The sequence below is a fragment of the Camellia sinensis genome, chromosome 12 (genome assembly GCF_055761805.1).
Source record: "Camellia sinensis isolate YWXY chromosome 12, ASM5576180v1, whole genome shotgun sequence".
Taxonomy (NCBI): domain Eukaryota; kingdom Viridiplantae; phylum Streptophyta; class Magnoliopsida; order Ericales; family Theaceae; genus Camellia; species Camellia sinensis.
In genome coordinates this window covers 144,769,088-144,791,435 of record NC_138972.1, presented here as the reverse complement: position 1 = coordinate 144,791,435, position 22,348 = coordinate 144,769,088, and positions in this window count along the sequence as shown.

Sequence of the window (22,348 nt, the reverse complement as noted above, 5' to 3'; positions counted from 1 at the left end):
AGGAAATTTTTTAGTGCTTACAACTTTAACTCCATTGATTTCAACATCAAGTACATTCTTCAACTCTTCGCTACAAATTGAAGTTGCTTTTACATCTTAAAACTTGAAAAAAAAGGATCAAAGCAATAAAACTAGGGGCACATGAGTCAGGTGTTCCTGCATCCTTCGCTCGTACTAGCAGACGTCCCTGCAACTAAAGTTGGTCCAGCTTATGCCTCGTCCTCAAGCCAAGCCAAGCATTCACCAGAAAGGGCATAACTGAAGCTAGGAGCAGGGGCCAAGAGCTCTCTTTTCCTCCAGGTAGTGAGGTACCTAGTCAAGTTCGAAGCACGTATTGAGAATGGAGCCGGGTATTCCACCCCCTCATCTGGACGTATTTGATCATGCCCAAATTGGCATCTGAACCGGAAAGGGGAAATAGAACACACAATGTGTGAGGCCAATCAATTGAACACCTGGCTGTCGGGTCATGCTGTAGCTCATCTCAGCTAAGTCAAGCTAGGGGCAACGCCAAACTATGTTGGCTGCAGACCTGTGGCCCATCTAGTTACACCACCATCTCTCATTGGTGAAGTCCACCAGCCGTTGGTGAAAGAAATAAGCTCTGGCCGTGTACTCGGGACAAAGTTCCACCACTTTCAGCTTGTCCATCAGCCAAACCTGGAAAGAGATGAAAAATAAGAGAGATTAAAGAATAGAGAGATGAATGTTGAGAGAAAAGTAAGGAAAGGGCTTTGAGAGAAAATAGAGTGTGAATGTCGAGTGATGTGAGAAATATATATAAGATAGGGTGGGAAACAATACCTAGAGTAGTAGTGGACTCCTCGCAAACCTAGTGGTCTCTCGCTAGTGAAAAGCATCCAAACCCATCAGGGTCTCGGCCAAGGCCAAACCAATGCAACTCTTACCTTCTTTTAGGCGGTAGGTTACTTCAATCAACTTGATATTGACTCTGCCAAAACTAGGGGTAAGAAGATAGTGTGCAAGCATACATAAGCAGAGGGCATGTTGCCGAAAGCCTCGCCAGAGCAGGTCACCTCGGTCACCGATGTCAAAAAATCGGTGAATCAAATTGGGTATATCTAGCTCTCTGTTGTGGGCCAAGGATCGAGCTTCGTGCAAAGTAAGCCCACACATTCATCCCAAGGCTAAGGCATGGCCAAAACGGGGTTAAGTATGGTTTCTTCATCGCACCAGGATTCCATTAGTGCCTAAAATTCTTCAAGAGTTGGTCATATTTCTTGTGCACCGAAGCGAATGACATGCGTAATCAGGTCCCAACATCAGACCGTGGAATGGAGGAATGGAAAACAAAGTCGAGTACGGCTCAACGAAAAAAGTGCATTTATGTCGAAACCCCAGAAATTTACCTTTTCTGTGCCGTCTAAAGTGGCTATCTAATCCATGAGTTTCTCGGCAAGAAATGGCTCCACTTGTGGAAGAAATAGCAGCTAAAATGAAGTTCTAGAGAAGAAATCGCGAATGAGGACCTTTCATAGAAGATAAGGCTGTAATGGAGGCCAACTATCAGCTTTATAGTGGTTCTCCACATTTGTGGCTGGCAGGCCACTTCTCATGCCCGACAACCTCTCTTTTGTGGCCGGCAACCCACTGTCCACTTATGTGCGGGGCAGTGTTGGCAACCTGGTTTTTTTTGTCTTGATCTTTGTGTTGTTTGGTCTTGTTTTGAGGGTGGCAAAACCATCTTTTCTAAAGCCCACTTGAGGGTGACAAAACCTGCATTTTAGCCTACTTGCGAGTAGCAAACCATTTTCAAAACAAACATGCAATGTTTTGTTCCAATTTAGGCGATTTGGTCTATACTTGTTTGCTGTGCATATAACATAGTAATTCTAGGCTAATAACCAGAATAAGAGCATATAATGTTTTCAAAACAAGATATCACGGTTAGTAGAGGCCAATCTTCAGATCGGGCGAGAGGGGGTGCTCATAGCTGACCTTCCCCAATCGTACCCAAGTTCCCGAGCCGAGGCAACTTTGGTGATGACGGACACGTGGCCTTTGGCACCGAGTCAGGGTTTCCTAAATTCCCCCATAAAAAAATATTTAGGTGGCGACTCTGTATCTGGCAAAGCAGTCCATGTTTGGCACTTCTTTCAAAATCTATTTTTTTTCTCAAAACGATTTGCCGGATTTGGACTCTTTGGTTCAGATTAAGAACAGTGACAATTTGAGAGTCCTGAACTGTAGCGAACACAAAACGAACAGAACGGGACTCGTCCGCTCGGGGCGTTCGGGGACGTCTACACTTAGTTGTTCCATACAGACTTCACTGGGGCTGGGTTTGGACTTCTCTTGGCTCACCTACAAACACATGAATGAGCGTGAGCGAAAGCCAGTGAATAATATCAAATAAAGAATATACATTGGAACAATATACGTCAAACGACCTTGGGCCCAATTTACATTTCTACTAATACATACATACATAGACATATGTAAGTTAAGTAACTGCAGTTCCAAACACATCATACGGCCTCGGGCCCAATTCATTAGTGTCAAACTGTTATTCGTGTCAAACTGTCATTCGTGTCAAACTGTTATTCGTGTCAAACTGGCCTTTTAGGCCTCTCAAACTTTCATATCAAACTGGCCTCTGGCCCATTCATGCATGTCAAACTTTCATTTGTGTCAATCGGCCTTCAGCCCAATCATTCATTTCAATTGGCCTTCGGCCCAATCATTCATGTCAATCGGCCTTCAGCCCAATCATTCATGTCAATTGGTTGTCCATAATTCAAACTAGCAAACTTGTAAAGAAATAAGCAATTGGACAATTGACAGACTTCAAAATATCGATATTACTCACAGTGATTGGCTTATGGATTTGCCCTGAATTACTTACATGCATGTAGACGTCCCCGAATGCCCCGGGAGGATGAGTCCCGTTCTGTTCATTTGGGGTTACTACAGTTCGGACTCGACTTGTGTCACGGTTCTTAATCTGAACCAAAGAGTCCAAATCTAGCAAATCATTTTGACAAACAGATTTTTGAAAAAGTAGTGCCAAACATGGACTGCTTTGCCAGATACAGAGTCGCCACCTAAATATTTTTAAAATGGGAAAATTTAGGAAACCCTGACTCGGTGCCGAAGGCCACATGTCTGTCATCACCGGAGTTGTCTCGGCTCGGGAGCTTGGGTACGATCGGGGAAGGTCAGCTATGAGCACCCCCTTTCGCCCGGTCCGAAGACCGGCCTCTACTAACCGTGATATCCAATTTTGAAAACGCTATGTGTTCTTAAACCAATTATTAGCCTAGAATTACTATGTTATGCGCGCAGCAAACAAGTATAGACTAGATTGCCTAATTTGGAAAGAGACATTGCATATCCGTTCGTTTTGAAAATGCTTTGGAATTTGCTACTCGCAAGTAGGCTAAAACACGGATTTCAATGAGTTCTTCCAACTCAAACAATCCAACCTTCACCCACAGGCATTCAAAACAGTTTAACACATAAGCATCTAGCCGCATGGCAAGCATACTGTCATGTTAACATTCACACACATGCGAGATGCTAAAGCGGAAATACTTACATCGTACTCCGTGCCAAAACAAAGAACTTGTTAGCAAACATGCATGATCCAAGTCCATGTTAAGTGCCTAATGCATCGCATACAAAGTGTTGTTAGAATAGGCTCGGCTATCCTAAACATGTCATGTGAAAATGCACAATTATCACGTATTCAGTTTGGGAATTGAAGTATTGATGCAATTAGCGTGATGTACCGAGCCTAATGCATGCAATACAAATGCATGGATGCACACATGCATAGCATGAGGTATGCTAAATTAAACGTGCCCTAATACTAACCATTAAAGCGGGTAAGTAAAAGGGAAGAAAGAAGTGAGGTTGGAAGACATACACACCACCCACACACACTTATTACAAACTTGCCCTCGCTCGGAGGGACCGAATAAATATTACAAATTAATTTACTACGCAAGCTAATTAATATTACAAATTAACTAATTTAATTAACAAATTAAATAAATTAATTAAAACAGGAAAACGCCTCGGGAAGCGCGCCACCATGCATGGGCTGCCTCTGTTTTCCTTCCTTTCCTCCTCTGGAGGCTGTCAAAGCCTCAAGACTGATCCCTTGGACAGAGAGGATCACCACCGGCTGATTGAGATTGCCACCGGCAGTGTGCTATGGCCATCGGCACAAAATTGAATCTGTCGGCAGAGAAATTGTTGCCGGTCGGCAGAGTATTCCTGCAGAACCTGCAACTCACAGCAACAGAGGGCAAGGCAAAGCATGGCAGCACAATTCAAAGCATGTATGCACCAACCATGTCTCTTATCATTGTAATGACTCAAAGGGACATGTTCCTCGGTTCCCGGACCACCAATCACGCATTTCCATGCATGATGGCCTAAAGAACCAAGTATGCAACTTTGATTTCAAATGTATGCAAACCAATCAAACAAAACTCCCAATCCCTATCACCCAAGTCAAGGGACAAGGAATGCATGCAAGATGCAATGCAACCTAGGCATACAAGCTAAGGATGCAACATGGCATGGCAAGGCACTCATGCAAGCATACAAGCATACATATGGCAATGCAAACTAATGCTAAGATGGTCTTATACATGAATTAGGCAGCTCTAATAAGGCCTAAAACAGTGGCCATAATGACCAAAACAATAAGCCAAAACACATGCACACATACATATGATGGAGGGCCTACACTTAGGCACAATTTAAACAACCCTTAAGCACACTTGAAAGGGATAAACAAGAGCAATTAGCATGCAACATAAGCATTGAAATCATGCTAATACAACCCTCAAGGATCATTTAAATGGCATTCAAATGACTTAAAACGAAAGCATGAATAAGCACCAAAACATGGAGCATTGCTACACAAGCTTATGAGGCATTAAAGAGGCATGCAAGGCAATCAAACAAGCATGGGAATAGGACTGAAATGGCATATAGAATGGTCCCAAATCACCAAAACAATGCAAAGATGCCATGCTACACACGCACATACTCAAGGCCAACAAGCCCAAATACAAAGGAGCTATATAATGCATGTTAAAATCAACCCAAACGACTATGGACAGAGCTAAAACATGGCAAGATATGCACAAAATCTTCACAAGACTAAGCCTAAAACATGCTCCAACAAAGGCTAACAACCTAAGGCACATTAAGGCATAAACAAGGCATTACATGGCAACTATGCTAAGCATGCATGGAGTTCCAAAACCAACCTAAGATTATGTTATATTATGGATATATAAGCATGAAAAACAAACCAAACATGCTCAACACACACTCAAGCATAGGCTTCCTTAAGAGGCCAAAACATGCCCTTTTCAAGGACAACAAGGAGAGGGGGTGGCCCTCTCCTTCTTGGGACTTCAAGGCATCATCTTCACCACTGAAATCCCTCAAGATTTCAGTGGTGAAGAGACCTCAACACCAAAATCCCGGAGCTAGCACAAAATGGCTCAAAATGAGGCCTTTTGAGGCCTAAGGGTGGTCAACAACCCTCAAACAACAAAACACTCTTAATAAACAATAAAGAGGGCCTAAAAACAGAACTTTTTTATGTTATACAATAATCACAAAAACAGCTCTAAGATAGGTATAAAATCAATACAAAAATGGGGGAAAAAGGGACTAGAATCTCACCCTTGAAGACCCCTTCACAAATGGTGCTCCAATGACCTCCTTTGGCTCCAAACCAGTCAAGAAACTCAAGAACAAGCCCTTAGAACCCTAGTTTCAAGAGGAAGGTGAAACACTAGGTGTTTGTGTGCAATAGTAAGACACAAAGCACCTAGTGAACAAAAGAGAGGGAAAGAGAGATAGAGTGTGTATCTAACTCTAACCCTAGAACTCAAACCCTAACAATGGCTGTTCTTGCTCTCAAAAAATCCTAAGTCTTCTAACCAAGCCTCTTTTTTTGCCTTAGAGAGAGCCTCTCTCTATATTGTCTTGTAAAGCTTACAAGACAAGCTTTGCAAGAGGGAGATCCCTCCATACACGTGTATGGAGGGGAGCAAAAGCAAGACAGCTGTCTAAAAATATCTGCAAAAGCAGATGAACAGCAATCGGCCGGCCAAAAATGCCATCTTGGCCAAAAAGAGTGCCGGTCGGCAACAAATAATGCTGACCGGCAACAAATAGTGCCGGCCGGCAAACTACATTGCCGGTGGCAGCAAACACCAACCGGTGGCCTCTAGCCACTGCCGGTGGTGGGTGGGGATGGTCTACAAGCCCCACCCTGCCTCTCAAGGGCAAAACAAAAGTGTTTGGTGCAAAACCAGACACTAAACGGTCGAGTTCAGGGATCCTGAAGCAAGGCGCGCGAGCCGAGACTTCCGGGAACTCCAAACGAACACAAACATGGATAATCACCGAGTGTTCAAACGGTGACGTCCAGGTCTTGAGGACGGTCAAAAATGGGGTGTCTACAGTTGCCCCTCTTTGACAGAACTCGAAAGTCATAACAATGACGGGAGTGAATGTCAAAGCCCAGAGACGACCCATTTTTGACAAGGCCGAAGACTTAGACAAACATGCAAGACAAACAAGGTATGCGCCCGAAGGCAGGGGCAAAATGCAAGACAATGCACAGAGCCGAGCATAACTTATGATCATGCAAAGAAAGCTGTAATGAAGCAAACATGCGACAGTTTTAAGCTAGCATACCAAACTACACTACAATGCAGAAAGGATGTAAGAGAATTATGGAATTCTCAATACGTCTCACTCGGAGGATACAATACCTGTGCGGCTCGTCTGGTTGCACCAGCTTCAAATGAACCGTACATACAATATCGTGCCTGCAAAGAAAGCAACTTAACAGGTACAAAATCGTTAGCAACATGCATGACAATGCAAAATGGATGCAAGACGATATGCAATATATACAAAACAATGTATAAACAATGCAAATGAAGATGCAATGTATTTGAGACAATGCAAGCTACATGCAAAGCATTTGGATCGTGATCCAATCACGAACGGTTCGAAACCACACCTATGTCAAATAGATTGATGGAGGTAACAAGTCTGTCTACCATAGAACGGTCAACTGAACTATGAGTATTGTAGACAGACGCAAGAACAAGTATTGGGTGGAATTGACATAAGTGGGGAAACGACCCGCTGGAGAAAAGACTACGATCCTAATGCCGGATGCAAAAATTACACTACAATGTAATGGATGGATATGGCACGCAGGCCAAACCAAATCTTGCCTAGGAAAGGCATGGACACATACGAGCCATGTGTAACACAGAAAAGGTGCCGCAACCCTCAACCAACATATCAGCGTGGAATCGGCGCGATACACATGCAGAACTGTGTTTTAACATGAAAAGTAAGGGCACATACCAGACCAAGCTCAACCTGGAAAGGCGCAAGACATAAGCGGAAGGTGATGCAATGAATACATGCAAGCTACAATGCAATATTTACAAATATGCAATGGAGTGGATATTTACAACATGCATGACAATGCAATGCAATGCGACCTACTGGGGAAAATGCAATGGATGCATGTGAGCTACAATGGAAATGCATGACAATGCACTATGATGCAATGACTATGATTGCAACTTTCCCTATCTTACCAACAGGGTGATATACTAGGTTGGTTCAGTATCCAGAACTGAGGCATAGACATGCAGTATACAGATTTCAAGCCGAGGGTAAACCCCTGGGTATTTAAACCAGACTTTAGTCTCGGAACTCCCGAACCTTTGCGTTCTAGGCATAAGCCGTTCGAACTCTAGTTTCCACCGTCCCAGTTGGTCTTCTAGGAACTCATCGCAAGCACAGACAGGTGGCTTTACCAAACCACCGAAATTCGTTCGGGCACGACAAACACCGAAGGAGTTGCACCTTCAGAGGATTTAAGGTCTCCTAGACCGGAATGCAAAATGTATGCATGACAATGCATGTTTTTGTTTGTTTGTTTTTTTTTGAAATGCAAATGATGTATGAAATGCATGTTGCATGGAATGCGCGACAACACGCGGCTTAAGATATGTACAAAGCAATAGTGTGTACACCAATGCATTAAAGGTCTTGCACCTTCCAAGGATTTAAGGTCTCCTAGACCGTACGTGTTTAAGGTCTCACCAGACCATGCGTGTTTAAGGTCTCGCCAGACCACGGGGGTATTTACAAGACGCGTGACAATGCGTTGAAGGTTTCGCACCTCCAAAGGATTTAAGGTCTCCTAGACCGTGCGTGTTTAAGGTCTCGCCAGACCGCTAAATACCTGTCCGGTTCGTCTGGTCGCTCCAGCCTCAAATGAACTGTACATACAATATCGTTCCTGAAAAGAAAACAAACTTAACAGGTACAATATTGTTAGCAATATGCATGACAATGCAAGAATGAGGCACGCATGCCGTATGGAATGTAAGTTGATGCAAATGGACTTATATGCCAAATAAAAAAAAAACGTGCACATCAATGCACCGGAGGTTTCGCACCTCCCAAGGATTTAAGGTCTCCTAGACCGTACGTGTTTAAGGTCTCGCCTGACCGCGTATTGCACGATGGTATGATGCGCAAAATAGCGCTATGCGTTAGGCAACGCGAGTGCACAGGACAGTGCGATGGAATGCATGCAAAATGCAATGAGATGCGCAAAATAGCGCGAAATAGATACATGCAAGATGCAAGTGAGGTGCACAAAACAGTGCGATGCGCAAAACAGCGCGATTGAAATACAATGCACAAAACAGCGCGACAATTTTGAAATGCACAAAACAGTGCGATGCGCAAAACAGCGCGAACAATTTCGAAATGCACAAAACAGTGCGATGCGCAAAACAGTGCGATTGAAATACAATGCACAAAACAGCGCGACAATTTTGAAATGCACAAAACAGTGCGATGCGCATAACAGCGCGAACAATTTTGAAATGCACAAAACAGTGCGATGCGCAGAATAGCGCGCGGTTTGAAATGCACAAAACAGTGCGATGCGCAGAACAGCGCGAACAATTTCGAAATGCACAAAACAATGCAATGCGCAGAACAGCGCGAGGTTTGAAATGCACAAAACAATGCGATGACAAGTGTGACACGCATGCCACACGAAATGTAAATGGGCTTAAATGCGCAATAACGCACGTATTCCAGAATGCATGGCGATGCATGGAATGGAAATGCAATGATGATGCATGAGAAATGTGCACGACAATGCAAAGGGGTGCGTGTTGTAACGCATGTAACACGTGCATAACAATGCAAATGTGTGGCGCGCGACAGCGCGATGCAATGCACAGAAGTAGTGTGATGAACTTGTGCAACACACACATGGGGTAACTTTGAATTTAAAAGGATACAAAAAGGATACACCTTGCACGAATTCGAGCGCCACGCACTGAAGGCACGGTCTGCGGTCAGAACGGAGGCCGGTTGAGCGTCGGAGATGCACTTTCTTGCACTTTCTTGAGCTATGAAGACCAAAAACAACTCAAATGGCCTAAACAAGGCTGTGGGAACCCCACCGGCCGAAAGATGAGGCCACCGGCTGGCCATCGGCACAAAAACAATTCTATCGGCACAAAAAAGTGCCGGCCGGCACAAAACATTGCCGACCGGCAAACAGTTGCTGGTGCGGGGCAGTTTTGACTTTTCACCTTGGGTGTTATAAAATAGGGTTTGAAAACCCTATTCCTCACTTCTCCACCGCCGAAAACCTTCACACTCTCTCTCTAGAGTGTTTTTCCTTCCCCGTTTCTCCGTTTCTTCGCGTTCTACGCCCGTTTCGTCGTCGGATTCGCGTTTCTCTTCGCGTTTCGGACGTTTTCAACTGATCACATTTTCGTTTCGGTGCCTCGTTTGGCGTTCTCGCCTTTTCGGGGTTTGTTCCCTTCACTTTCCTCTTCATTTCCGTGCCTTTTCACATTCCGGCCTTCCCAGCCATTTCCGACCTTCTCGGGAGTTGACTTTCCGGTTGACTCTTCGTATTCCGACCCGGTTTTCCTTTTCCGGGCCATTTTCACATCATTCTCTATATGGCGGACGACATTCCACGTGGCGGGACTCCCCCGGACCACGAGATGGATCCCGGGGTCGAGCTCTTACCACTGAGCGAGCGCTCGTTCGACCCGGCGACCTACCAGCCGGCGATCCATGTTCTGCCCCCAGACGGCCTGCGTCAGTTCCGGAGCTTTGAGAGGCATGTGGCGCCTGAGCTACTGCTGCGTGAGCCTACCTTCCACCTTTCATTCGGCACTTCCAAGGTAACTCCCTTCTTTCTGCTTTACTTTCTGCAATGTAGGATACAAAACTGCAATAGTTAGTTGTATTCTCTAACTGCTGAAATCTGATACGCCATAGACCGTAGTTGACTGTAAACATACATACAACTGATATCTGTTTGAGACTGACACATGCACACACACTGCACTAGCCCTGAATCACCCAAACACACGGCACACACTGTATTTCACTGCATACACATTGGCACCCAGTATTTGTCTGAATCTGTCAAACTTGCACACATGCCACATCTGTTCTGAAACACCCAAACACGCTGACACAGCACACGTATTTCACTGCAAGCACACCGGCACCCGGTATTTGCCTGAATCTGACAAACTTGCATACATGCCATATCTGTCCTTTCAAAACTGCATTTTGAATGTTGTCTTGCAATTGTCATTTTCTGTTTGCAGGAGGGTTCCCATACCATTCGCGGGTATGGGAATACTGGTGCACAGGAGTGGTATGATGAGCTCCCTGATGCGGTCCAACGCATCGTGGACCGGGCGGGCTTCGGCACCTTCTGCCGAGGGCTCTCTAGGTTGTCCACATGCAGACCTCTTCTTGCTGCTTTGGCGGAGAGGTGGTTGGACACCACCGATTCTTTCCACTTTTCTGCTGCAGGGGACATGACGATGACCCCTTATGACTTCTCGATGCTCACAGGCATCGGGGTAGGGGGTGATCCGATCCCCTTCGACACCGACATGGATGAGTGGACCGCCGCTCAGGTCCATCTACTGGGGGAGGCCCCACCACTAGCTCGTCCAGGTTTCGTCCGATACTCCTGGTTCGAGGTCCAGTTTCGGGTCCAGCCCGCATTGGAGGAGGAGGCGTAGATGACCCCGGAGGACGAAGAGAGGTATGCTCGCGGCTTCCTCATGTTCCTGTTCAGGACTACCATCTTCGCCGACCGGGCGAACACCGTGCCTCTCTGTCTTCTCAGCGCACTGGTGGACGTCTGGGACATCTTGCACTATGACTGGGGTGGCGCTGCTCTGGCCACTCTCTATGGGTACATGAGCTCGGCTTCTCGCGGCAGCGGCCAGCTCCTCGGAGGCTACTGGCGGGCTTGGGAGGTATACTTCTTCTCCGCTTTTCATTTCTGTCCGATATTCTCTGTACTCTGTACACTGCACCCACTGTAATCTGCTTTACACTCGCTGTATACTGTACACACGACACACACATACATTCTGTTTTACACTGACTGTACACTGCTCACACTATACACTGCACATAATACACTGCACAACACACGGCTCTGCCATTTCTGCTTCATTCTGTGTATCCTGCTTTATCTGATGGTCATACTGACATCTATTTTGCAGCTGTGGGTTTACGCCTACTTCCCTAGGCTTGCACCCGTACCAGTCGCGGAGCCTCCTCTGGCTGTCCCGTTCTCGAGTCGCTTCGACGGGAGATGCACCCGGCGACCACGGGAGACATTCGGCTTCTTCTGCCGATATTTTGACACCATCACCCCGGCCGAGGTATGTTTTATTTTCAGTTTATTTAGCTTCGCTTTCCCACTGCATATTTCAATAACAGTAGATAACAAACTGTCTGTCACTTTCAGATCACTTGGCGGCCATGGGCTTCTTTGCCGTCGGCGATGCGGGGTCGGTTCCCTGGTGCTGAGGAGACCTCGCGTTTTCGGATCTTGCTAGAGGGCCCGGTCTGTCGGGCTTGGTACCTGGGGGAGCGTTTTCTACGCCAGACCCATGGGTTACCTAAGCAGATAGTCCCGGCTCACCCTCCTGCAGAGATGAGGGAGACCGAGGGGCTTACCACTGAGCAGCTGGATGATTACTCCATCGGCTGGGAGGAGGCCGGCTTCCGAGGCACCGGCGACTATCAGGAGTACGTGCGGACGTACCTGATGCGCCCCCTGAGTGGTCGTCGAGCAGAGGGGGCCAGGCCTGTAGCATCGGCGGCTGGGGCCAGAGCGGGAGCAGGGGTTGGATCTTCGAGGAGGGCCCGGGTCCGTGGTAGGGGTGGAGCGCAGGGAGGACGAGGAGCTGGCTGGCCTGCCCTGCCTGCTGTACTGACTTTCCAGGGGCAGGGTGGGTCGACCTATCAGATCCCCTTCGCCCCTGCACCGGCTGGTCATGAGTTCATTGACGTCCCCGACTTACCGCCGGTATGTTCTACTGCATTTTGTACAGTCATTCATCTCAGTTTACTTGATATTCCACAGAATATTGATGCATCTGATACTTTTGCAGGCTTCTTCTGGGTACACCCGTCAGTCGTTGGCGATGAATGCCTCGATGATGGGGATGCTCCAGCGGACTTTTGACCTCCTAGCCGTCTACAGCATATCGGTATGTCCTTCTGACACTGGCCTGAAACCATTCATATACTGACTTGCATAATCTGATGCACGGCATCAACACCCGATACACTGATCTCACAGTATCTGACACACTGTATACACTGCATTCTGCACCGTACTCTGTACTGATAAACTGCTCACGGCGTTCTTACACTGTACTCATACACTGCATTCTGCACTGTTAAACTGCTCACGGCATTCATACACTGTACTCACACACTGCATTCTGCACTGTTAAACTGCTCACGGCATTCATACACTGTACTCACACACTGCATTCTGCACTGATAAACTGCTCACGGCATTCATACACTGTACTCACACACTGCATTCTGCACTGTTAAACTGCTCACGGCATTCATACACTGTACTCACACACTACATTCTACACTGATAAACTACTCATGGCATACTGATGCATTTCCCTTTTGTATACTCTTTCAGCCTCCTTTCTAGATTCCCATGGCGGGAGGTGCTCCAGCTAGACCTTCTGTCCCTGCCCGGGGGAGAGATGAGGAGGGCCGGATATTTCCCCGTACCAGGGGAGGACGTACTCACGTCAGGAGTAGCTCGCGAGCTCCAGTCCCGGATGATGACGACGACGAGAAGTCAGAGGCGGAGGCCGAGGCGGAGTCCGAGTCATCGGAGGAGGAGACCGGAGGCGGTTCTAGCTCGGGCTCTGACGACGACGCTGATGATGCTCCTGGACCCTCGTCCAGGAAGAGGACCAGGACGGACTGACAGCCCTTGGAGTGCTCGGCAGAGATGCGGATTTTTGTTGTCTTTCTCTTTCTTGTACTTTTCTTTTTGTTGGTAGATAGATTACCTTGTACTGCCGCAGGCAGATTTTTGTTTCCAAAACTTGTACATTCGAAAAGATAATGAAATGAAACGGACTTTTTATCTGAAAAAGTGTTTACATTTACACATTTCATGCATTGCATCGCATCTCATCATGTTACACCTCAATGTAAATGAAATTGATTGGTTATCTGAAAATTGAACACTTGCACTGTAATAATCAGATAACTAAAACAGCCAACAGCAAAATAACCCAAGCAGCCCACTGCCTGATTCTGGACACACAGCCCTTGCTCTACTGGGGATTAATCTGCATACAGCTCATAACACAACATTCGATTCATTCTGCACACGGCGATTCTCAAACAAACAGCCCAATTCGACAGGACGGACCTCAAAGATGGAACCGGTTGGAGTCGAAACACGTTCAAATGTAGAGAATGGCACAGCATTCTGAGCATAAATGATTTTTGAAATCGAATGAGGGTTTTTCAAACCGGGATATCGAGCCTACAACTGAACACAGCGGGGAGGACTCAAATATAAAGGTACACGACCTAAACACAACGAGACACGCTCGAAAAAGACCTAAAACAAAGGTGGAGATATACAAAACAAAAGACACGACATACAGACGCGTTAGCGAAGATGGGGGACCTCGGACCACAAGGAGCCAATTTCTCTAGGCAGTGTTTCCCGCCCTGTCTGATTTGTGATTCTCACATCACTCGGCTCTCGAGCTCGGATTTTTTTCTCAAAACCCTTTTCCTCACTTTTCTCTCAACTTACACCTCTCTATTCTTCATTCTCTCATTTTTCATCCCTCCCCGGGGTGATTGATGGATAAATAGAAAGGTGTGGGTTCATGCTCAACACCGTTAGCTCACGGCTATTTCTTCCGGCAGGTAGAGCGCTCTTCTGGTAAGTACGTCGATGACGGGGGAAAGACAGAACGCCTGGCTCAACTGTGCCCCTAGTTCATCATTTTAACCATTCCTTGTTTTTGCTTTTTACTAAAACAGTTTTGATCAAAATGAGAGTCGGATTAACATACTTGTTCGATTTTTGACTTGAAAACCGTGCAAGTCAGGCAGCAAGCACTGGAAATTTTCCTTTTTTGGGTCCAAGACAATGGTTCGATTTTGGAAAATGGAATAGTTTTCGAGAAAATAGTCAACTTCAGTAAAAATTTTCAAAAACTATTTTTCAAACAGCTGATGCTCAACAAGCATAGAACTTACCCTTCGAGATGCGCAACCTCGGATCGGAGGCAATGGAAAATTGCCCCTGGTTTAAAGGGGGTGGGAGGCAACGGAAAGTTGCCCCTAGTTTAGGATGGTGCCGCAGCAATCTGCAGACAGTCTTCATTGGCGGTGGTCGAGCTCTTGGACACAGCGATGACGAAGACGGTCACAACATATATATGGACACAATCACCTTGAAGGGTGTTGGCCACTGGACTTTGGGGATGAAATCGAAACCAATGCATGGACTGAGACGCTATGAAAGCGTTGGGGGCTGGACTTCATGATGAAGTTGCCTACGTATCCCAAACATGGGAATCAAGCCTTACGTAGTTCCGGTTAAGGTCCACTCGGGTATTTTAACCTTCACTTTGTTTGGCTCTCATTTTTGCCAAGGCGCCCAATGCGGGTTTTCGACCTTGCGAGCTTCTTTTCATTTTCTATTTCTTGTTTCATTTCTTTTTTCAATTTTCTTTTTTTTTTTCTTTTCTTTTCTTCTTTCTTTTTTGTATTTTTCTCTTGCTCTAACTTTTGCCTGGGCCGCCCTTCCGGGTTTTCGGCCCAGCGAGCCTCTCAAAGGGTAAAAGTGTAGCAAGTCCATGCCAAATGGTTTTTTTTGGAATTGAAGCCTCTCTGTGTCCAGGAGAATGGCTGTTGCACTGATTTGCAGAAGAATCCATCACGGTTGCTCCACGAGCTTCTTCCGGCGAGATCCACTTCTTCTGATTTGGCTTTTGGTGCCTCTTGCTCGAGGGCTACTTCAAAACTGGCCACACGGGCCTTTCATGGCGTTTGTCCGTTGAACTTTCTGAATGTTCTGAACGGGTTCAAAGTCGGAGAACAAGTAGATTAAATCTTGAGGCTGAGAGCGATCCTAGGCTGCGCAATCTCAAGAGCGATTCCACACAGGTCTTCGCAGGGCCGCATAAAAACATTTGTTTTTTAAAGTTTTTAAGAAAGCGACGAATCGCTCGCGCCGAAGATAGTGTGGGACCAATTTGGATCAGGCCAGGATCCTTCTCAGTACTTACGCCGACAAGCATGGTTTTATTCATAAAAAAAGGCTTAGCACGCCTCTCTTTCTCTCAAAATGATCAAAATTTCGCAAAAGCCGAGGAATTCCTTCCTCTTCGTTTTCATCACCGCAGTGTTCAAAAAGGTTTGTTTTTTGGAAAACTTAGGTTAATGCAATGAGTTTGGCGCGCAGGAGAGCAGGCAAGATGTACTGTCAGCCCGATCAAATTCTCTGGCACTTATGCTGAAAGCAATCATGAAGTTTGAGATAGCAACAGCTGTTTCAATCGGCTCTGTTGGTGCAACTGGCCCCTTGGCAGAAACAGACTCAAAACAAAAATAGATAATAATTACAAAACAAAATGGTGTTCGGGGCGACATCCCCAGAATCACCTGGTATTATATACAACGGGGACTGACCCGATACAACCAGACAGACCCTTAAGCAAAAAAGACTGACTCAAGACAAAGAGACAGGCTCAAAACAAAAGACTGACTTGATATCCAAGCCAGGATTTACAAAACTCGGTCTCACCGATGCTCAAAAAAAAAAATGCGTGCCAGACGCTTCACTCAAAATGTATCAAATGTTGCCCGTAGGGGGTTCACTTTACATACTCGCAATATCTGAGCCCTCGAAATCCAACAACTGAGTGGTGACGGGCTTGCCTGAGGTAGGTGGTAGGATAACCTTGTTATCAATCAAATCCTGCACTTCATGACGAATGCGGGAACATCCATCGGTACTATGACCGGACTGTTGATGGTACGCGCAGTACAAGGTAGCATCATGAGTGGTGGGGAGATTCTTCAGGAGTGGCCGGGGCTCCAAAGGCTTAAGATGCCCATTCTTCGCCAATATTAGCAATGCCCTAGACAAAGGCATGTGGAGGTCGTGAAAGACCCTGCGCCCTCGGGGCAGGTACTTTGCAGTTTGAGGATTCTTGCCAGATGCGCTGGCGAAAGGATCAGCTGGCGCTGCCTTGGCTTTTTGAACCTTTCCCGGTGTAGGGTTGGGAACTACAGGGATTGTCTGGGCATGACGGGGCCCATCCCGGTTTTCTGCCTGGCTTGAACTGCCTTTGATTGGAGCGGGGAAATTGTCATCTACAGCTTTGGTCACTATTGCAGATGTTTGTTGCTTGTTCATTCCTCTGACTTTCAGAGCCTCGATTGCCTACAGCAGTTGTTCAATAGGGTCGGCGTCTACCTTTGCCTTGTCCTTTCCCCTGCCTCAGCCTGATCAAGGGTCTGGGTTGGTGCTGGCATGTCGTGGCTATAGCCGGAAGCCACCTCTGGCTGGCTGAGCTCTATCACAATCCGCCCCAGTAGCGGGGGCTCCTGTGGTACGAAATTCCCGGCATACGGCGCCGCTGGCGGTGAAGTCGACATTCCATAGGCCAGATCGGCCACGGACCTCTGGAGATCGCCTATCATCCCCATCAATTCGAAGGTGGTGGGCTCACGAGCCTGGTATAACTGGGGAGCCCAGACTGGGTGCACAACGGGCATCCTGGACGGGTGTGACATACTGATGTTGGCCTCACTCTGCGGAGCGGTTCCCTGCTCCAATGCAGCCGTCATAACCACAATTTCTTCTGAACTTTGTGTCGCCATAAATCTTGCCTCAGCAAAGGGGAGACACTGGCTATTCTGTATCAACTCTGCAACTCTCTGAACTGAAAGAAAAACAGACAGCATTTCAGCCCAAACTGATCAAACACGGGTGTAGCCAAACAACTGTACTCTACTGCTGATCACTGTTCCCAGATTTCTGTTCCCAAAATACGGAATCTGATACCCGCGGATAACTGATTCTTGATAACTGATTCTCAACAATACTGATTCTGGCGCCTTCGGGCCTGATACTCAAACTCGCAAACTGGTATATGCGTTCCTGTAGAGATACACTCTAAAAGCACATAGCAAGTAAAAGAGAGCTCAAAACACCCCTATGTTGGGGTAGGGTTTCCCTGTCCTATTTTGTCAGGAACTAGGGTTTCACTACGCACACAGCGGCTTCAAACAACTTAGCATCGGGTAAGCAACCTGTCCTAGTTTGGAATGGTCACTATGGATTCCGAATATGCACTAGGTCGAATGGTCAAAAAGGGTGCCCCGGTAAAAAACCGGGGTTTGTGTTCCCATACTGTCAGAGCCCATAGCCGGTCAGCCTTACGGACATGCCTTGACAAGACAAGCCTCCAGCAAACCGTTCAGGAATGGCAGATGGCAAACACTGTGTTCCTAGGCGCACCAATGCACATGCAATGCAAAGAAACATATAAATGAGATCAAAACAGGATATCACGAGTTCGAGTCAAGTTCTCTAAATCCCCAGCAGAGTCGCCAGAAACTGTAGACGTCCCCGAACGCCCCGGGAGGATGAGTCCCGTTCTGTTCATTTGGGGTTACTACAGTTCGGACTCGACTTGTGTCACGGTTCTTAATCTGAACCAAAGAGTCCAAATCTGGCAAATCGTTTTGACAAACAGATTTTTGAAAAAGTAGTGCCAAACATGGACTGCTTTGCCAGATACAGAGTCGCCACCTAAATATTTTTAAAATGGGAAAATTTAGGAAACCCTGACTCGGTGCCGAAGGCCACATGTCTGTCATCACCGGAGTTGTCTCGGCTCGGGAGCTTGGGTACGATCGGGGAAGGTCAGCTATGAGCACCCCCTTTCGCCCGGTCCGAAGACCGGCCTCTACTAACCGTGATATCCAATTTTGAAAACGCTATGTGTTCTTAAACCAATTATTAGCCTAGAATTACTATGTTATGCGCGCAGCAAACAAGTATAGACTAGATTGCCTAATTTGGAAAGAGACATTGCATATCCGTTCGTTTTGAAAATGCTTTGGAATTTGCTACTCGCAAGTAGGCTAAAACACGGATTTCAATGAGTTCTTCCAACTCAAACAATCCAACCTTCACCCACAGGCATTCAAAACAGTTTAACACATAAGCATCTAGCCGCATGGCAAGCATACTGTCATGTTAACATTCACACACACGCGAGATGCTAAAGCGGAAATACTTACATCGTACTCCGTGCCAAAACAAAGAACTTGTTAGCAAACATGCATGATCCAAGTCCATGTTAAGTGCCTAATGCATCGCATACAAAGTGTTGTTAGAATAGGCTCGGCTATCCTAAACATGTCATGTGAAAATGCACAATTATCACGTATTCAGTTTGGGAATTGAAGTATTGATGCAATTAGCGTGATGTACCGAGCCTAATGCATGCAATACAAATGCATGGATGCACACATGCATAGCATGAGGTATGCTAAATTAAACGTGCCCTAATACTAACCATTAAAGCGGGTAAATAAAAGGGAAGAAAGAAGTGAGGTTGGAAGACATACACACCACCCACACACACTTATTACAGACTTGCCCTCGCTCGGAGGGACCGAATAAATATTACAAATTAATTTACTACGCAAGCTAATTAATATTACAAATTAACTAATTTAATTAACAAATTAAATAAATTAATTAAAACAGGAAAACGCCTCGGGAAGCGCGCCACCATGCATGGGCTGCCTCTGTTTTCCTTCCTTTCCTCCTCTGGAGGCTGTCAAAGCCTCAGGACTGATCCCTTGGACAGAGAGGATCACCACCGGCTGATTGAGATTGCCACCGGCAGTGTGGTATGGCCATCGGCACAAAATTGAATCTGTCGGCAGAGAAATTGTTGCCGGTCGGCACATTACACTGCCGGTCGGCAGAGTATTCCTGCAGAACCTGCAACTCAAAGCAACAGAGGGCAAGGCAAAGCATGGCAGCACAATTCAAAGCATGTATGCACCAACCATGTCTCTTATCATTGTAATGACTCAAAGGGACATGTTCCTCGGTTCCCGGACCACCAATCACGCATTTCCATGGATGATGGCCCAAAGAACCAAGTATGCAACTTTGATTTCAAATGTATGCAAACCAATCAAACAAAACTCCCAATCCCTATCACCCAAGTCAAGGGACAAGGAATGCATGCAAGATGCAATGCAACCTAGGCATACAAGCTAAGGATGCAACATGGCATGGCAAGGCACTCATGCAAGCATACAAGCATACATATGGCAATGCAAACTAATGCTAAGATGGTCTTATACATGAATTAGGCACCTCTAATAAGGCCTAAAACAGTGGCCATAATGACCAAAACAAGAAGCCAAAACACATGCACACATACATATGATGGAAGGCCTACACTTAGGCACAATTTAAACAACCCTTAAGCACACTTGAAAGGGATAAACAAGAGCAATTAGCATGCAACATAAGCATTCAAATCATGCTAATACAACCCTCAAGGATCATTTAAATGGCATTCAAATGACTTAAAACGAAAGCATGAATAAGCACCAAAACATGGAGCATTGCTACACAAGCTTATGAGGCATTAAAGAGGCATGCAAGGCAATCAAACAAGCATGGGAATGGGACTGAAATGGCATATAGAATGGTCCCAAATCACCAAAACAATGCAAAGATGCCATGCTACACACGCACATACTCAAGGCCAACAAGCCCAAATACAAAGGAGCTATATAATGCATGTTAAAATCAACCCAAACGACTATGGACAGAGCTAAAACATGGCAAGATATGCACAAAATCTTCACAAGACTAAGCCTAAAACATGCTCCAACAAAGGCTAACAACCTAAGGCACATTAAGGCATAAACAAGGCATTACATGGCAACTATGCTAAGCATGCATGGAGTTCCAAAACCAACCTAAGATTATGTTATATTATGGATATATAAGCATGAAAAACAAACCAAACATGCTCAACACACACTCAAGCATAGGCTTCCTTAAGAGGCCAAAACATGCCCTTTTCAAGGACAACAAGGAGAGGGGGTGGCCCTCTCCTTCTTGGGACTTCAAGGCATCATCTTCACCACTGAAATCCCTCAAGATTTCAGTGGTGAAGAGACCTCAACACTAAAATCCCGGAGCTAGCACAAAATGGCTCAAAATGAGGCCTTTTGAGGCCTAAGGGTGGTCAACAACCCTCAAACAACAAAACACTCTTAATAAACAATAAAGAGGGCCTAAAAACAGAACTTTTTTATGTTATACAATAATCACAAAAACAGCTCTAAGATAGGTATAAAATCAATGCAAAAATGGGGGAAAAAGGGACTAGAATCTCACCCTTGAAGACCCCTTCACAAATGGTGCTCCAATGACCTCCTTTGGCTCCAAACCAGTCAAGAAACTCAAGAACAAGCCCTTAGAACCCTAGTTTCAAGAGGAAGGTGAAACACTAGGTGTTTGTGTGCAATAGTAAGACACAAAGCACCTAGTGAACAAAAGAGATGGAAAGAGAGATAGAGTGTGTATCTAACTCTAACCCTAGAACTCAAACCCTAACAATGGCTGTTCTTGCTCTCAAAAAATCCTAAGTCTTCTAACCAAGCCTCTTTTTTTTCCTTAGAGAGAGCCTCTCTCTATATTGTCTTGTAAAGCTTACAAGACAAGCTTTGCAAGAGGGAGATCCCTCCACACACGTGTATGGAGGGGAGCAAAAGCAAGACAGCTGTCTAAAAATATCTGCAAAAGCAGATGAACAGCAATCGGCCGGCCAAAAATGCCATCTTGGCCAAAAAGAGTGCCGGTCGGCAACAAATAATGCTGACCGGCAACAAATAGTGCCGGCCGGCAAACTACATTGCCGGTGGCAGCAAACACCAGCCGATGGCCTCTAGCCACTGCCGGTGGTGGGTGGGGATGGTCTACAAGCCCCACCCTGCCTCTCAAGGGCAAAACAAAAGTGTTTGGTGCAAAACCAGACACTAAACGGTCGAGTTCGGGGATCCTGAAGCAAGGCGCGCGAGCCGAGACTTCCGGGAACTCCAAACGAACACAAACATGGATAATCACCGAGTGTTCAAACGGTGACGTCCAGGTCTTGAGGACGGTCAAAAATGGGGTGTCTACAATGCATGCCTCAAATTAACCCAAACTCATCACCAACACATTAAATTCAAACATGCAAAGCTTCCACTTTCATGATCTATTCTTGCATGTGAGAAATACACATTATTCACAACTTATTTGGTGAAGAAATGGTCATACACATGGATTTCAATCAAACTTCAACATAGATTACACAAATTAGGCTCAAACATAGAAATCCATAGCAACTCTCTACATGCATGTGTTCTATGACTTCAAATTCAACAAATTCAACTCAATTTCCTTATAATCAAACTAATTCATGTTCTTGGCCATTAATCAAACTTGAATCTACAAATTCCAAACAAAATCCATGAGATACTCACCTGGGAGTCTTGATTCTCACAATCTATAACAAATTCTTGGGAAATCTTCAAGGTTTCCAAGCCTTGAGCCAAAATTGCACAATCTCTCCCCTTTTCTCTCACTATGGCGGGCCCTCTCTCTCTCACAATTGTATAACTCAGATTTTTGAGTTCAAAAAAGTTAAAGGAGAGTGTAGTGCCTTCATACAACAAGCCCCACTAACATTTATTTAATACTAATAAATAATTGGGCTCTAATTCATTAGTTTAATCAATTTAATCTGGTCTGAATCAATTTTTCAATTAAACTTCACCATAGGCTCTAAAAATTATGCCAATCACAATGACGCAATCAATTTCGGGTTCTATGGCCGATAAGGCCTTC